Raw genomic sequence first — 3,561 nt, forward strand, 5'->3', positions numbered from 1 at the left:
AAAGCGGGAGATGAAAGCAGTGCGTGAAACACTAGAAAGGGTGTGTCGCGATTCTGCCTTTTCACACCGCGACACAGTAGCCTATCGTGGATATTCTGTCGCGATTTCGGGTTCGAATCGTATATCGTTACAACCCTAGTGGGAAACATTTTGAAAAGGGCAAGAAAAAAGATCCCTATGTCCAAAACCCTACAGTAGAAGGCCTCCAACGCATACTTTTGCAAATTCCTTGTATACGCAAGTATACTTGGCCTATAGTTTACATTGCCCCTGTACCAGTCAAATTGGCTGTCAGAGGTTCTGATCTAGAGCTGGCCTTCCCACAAATGAAACAATCTCTCAGTAGCTATTTGAAATGATGTTGTTTCAACCCTACTCAGCCTTCTTGGTGCAGATGTGCTCTCACTCTCAACATTTGCAACTTGCTGCTGCTCACTGATTTTTGTCTTACTGCAGTAGTTCGCTATACATGATACATGATATGAAACTTTGATTTTGGAGGAAATATCATCTGTATACAGAGCCAGAGTTTTATGGACATCACCATCTCTCTCTCTGCTGAGCAAGGATAAGTATGCGTTGGACGCCTTCTACTGTGGGGTTTTGGACATACATAGGGATCTTTTTTCTTGCCCTTTTCAAAATGTTTCCCACAAGCTTTGGATCCATTCTCTACAATTCAAGAGACTAGTGAAAAGGAAAAATTTCAGAATTTTTATTGAAATGCAAATTAAGTTAAATTACACATGCAACATTGGTCAGAGGGCTAAGTGCTTTCTTAGCTAGGGAAAGTAGTTTCTACAACTAACTGTTTAGCTACTTAGGGGTGAAGTAAGCAGTGTAGGCTCTAATGTCCACTGCTGGTCTGGACAGACAAAAGCTAACAATATGTTACAACATATTGTTAGCTTTTGTCTGTCCAGACCAGCAGTGGACATTAGAGCCTACACTGCTTACTTTTTGCTGCTTACTACACTGCTTACTATTTTCCATTATTCAGTAATGACCTGACCAAAACAAAATGCAAGTGAATGTAAATATTTTAATAAAGGTGTTCCATTCTAATTTTAACCTGATTCAATTTGATCTGTGTTTCATATGAAATGTATCATTATTAAATGTAAATATAGAGCAGCACTTACCTTGCAGTAACAATGAATTTGTCAACATTCTTCTCACCACTGATAATGTGATTTGGACTTGAGACTGTATTTTGCCAGTGTTTCATTTTGGACACCTCATACATTGAGTGACAGAACACACTAACTTGTCATACTATATGTACATATTTGGTATCGTTGGATTCAGTACAACCCCACCTTTCCAACAAGCCATCATATGTGTTTCTATGATAATCCCTGGTAAAGCAGCTAAAGTAAATGAAAACATTCTGCATAGATATTCATTTTTTGCATGTCCGCTTATTTTAGGTGTATGTTTACATGTCTCTATTCATTCCATACATCAAGATATTCACATCCAGTCTTTTCTAGTAGGTAAAGCAACTTCCTGACAAGTTCTCAGAGCTTGTGTGATTGATCTTCACTAGTTTATATGCCGTAACTCCCATACGGACAGGCTATATTTTAGTCTTGTATAACAATATCTGTTAATTTAACAATCTTAGCAGTAAAATATTTTTAGCCAAGAATCCATTTCATATATGGGAGATCTTAGAGATGAGGGAAAACATTGTTGGGTTCAGTTCTACCTCCGGTAGGGGTATCTAAAAAATGTGGGGCCATTGTCACTAGCCAATATGTTGTTGATTGTGTCAAGGGTTTGTGAGCATGTTGCCATGGCCACAAGAGTACTGTGTCTTGAGCACAAAGAAAGCAATTCAATATACACCACCTAAGCACATCATTCATACATTACTGTAATTCAATTGCACTATTTGTGATGAGTACAATTACTTTTGCAGATTAATATCAGTTTATATCTTGAAATTTCTAAAATTGCCCATGGTTGATAAGACTGCTGTAAATTGTGTCTCCAGGATGCCAGTTAAATGCAAGGATGTACTTCTGTGTTCTGGACATACCAGATGAAAGAAGGATGAAAGGAAGGAAGGAAAGAAGGGAGGAGGGAAGAAGGAAGGAAGGAGGGGGGGAGGGAGGGGGAAGTGGAGCAGTGTGTTTGTTTATCGTTAAAAACCTTCCGCTGCCTTGATTAGAAGGTCTTGTCAATGACATGCCAATATCATATCAATATCAATAAGGTCTTGTCAATGACATGCCAATATCATATCAATATCAATAAGGTCTTGTCAATGACATGTCAATGACATGCTTTCATTTGGGAGCCAATGACTCAACTCACTTATTCAACACAGTCTTTTCCAATCTTATGTTCCATTGAGGCATTTCAACATCCCTGTTGTGTATTGGCCTGTGTAATTCTTAACATTAATTCTGACCCTGTTGGGCCACCATACTGAAGCGCCCTGATTGGGCAGGTTGCTCTATGTACCTTGTCTTTGACTTTGTTCCTATAAAGCCAAGTTAATTGCACACCGCCTCATGTATTAATGGCACACAGCATGGTTTGAAACAGAAGTGTAAGGCCACGCACATCCCAGGCCAAAGGTGGATGGGTGCAGGATCCAGTCGGAAAGTATCACAAGAGGAAACAGGAACCGCCCACTAGATAGCTCCTATTCAGAATCTTTTTTATTGTGACCTTTCCTCAGACTTACGGAAGCTTGAAAGGTCACAGGTTAATAATAATTAAAAAAAGGATTAGGAATGGGAGCTATCTGGTGTGCGGATCCTCTTGTGATGGTTTTGGAACGCCCACTGACCTGACTTCTCACCATCTCACGAATGCATTTCTCAGGCAACCAGCACCAGGTCGACGGAAGTTCAAAAACCGCACGAACGTGTCCACAAAGAAGCATCCATTAGCGAGTGGACTGGAAGGCGAGGCTATAGGAGAGAAGAGATCTCAGGCTGCCATGGTGGCTGAGCTTGTAGTAGCCCCTTTCACAGTCACAGGAGCTCAGGAGACATGGGTGCAGCTCAGACCTCTCACACGCACATCTGGGTGAGCAACAGCAGCTGGCAAAGCAGGTTAGGCCTATACTGTACGTAGAGCCCGTGCTGGTGGAGGGGCCTTTTAGCACACAGCCACAGCAGAGGCCTGTCTGGAGATGAACTGAAATGACTGACCCTCAACCATGTCAGACACACACACACACAGACACACACACACAGATATAATGGACACACATGGATACAGAGTGCATATATACACATATACACATTCATCTATGCACAGATAGATACATCGAGACAAAAAAGACAGATTGAAATTATATTACTCTCAGTTCCCCTCGATTTTCAAAAAGCAAATCTTTGTATTTAATTTTTCTCAGTGGGCACATTAATAGCAATTTAGCAGAACCATTTTGAATGCACGTACAGTTAATGTGCTTCATATGGGAGTTCACATGGCACAAAATCAATTTGTCCAATGGCCTTCAGGGTAGAAACAGCCTAATGGAACATGCATACATACAGTAAAATAGCATGAATAACCAATATGAAACGTAATGAAGGC

Source organism: Alosa sapidissima, chromosome 9 (genome assembly GCF_018492685.1).
Source record: "Alosa sapidissima isolate fAloSap1 chromosome 9, fAloSap1.pri, whole genome shotgun sequence".
In the NCBI taxonomy this organism is placed as follows: domain Eukaryota; kingdom Metazoa; phylum Chordata; class Actinopteri; order Clupeiformes; family Clupeidae; genus Alosa; species Alosa sapidissima.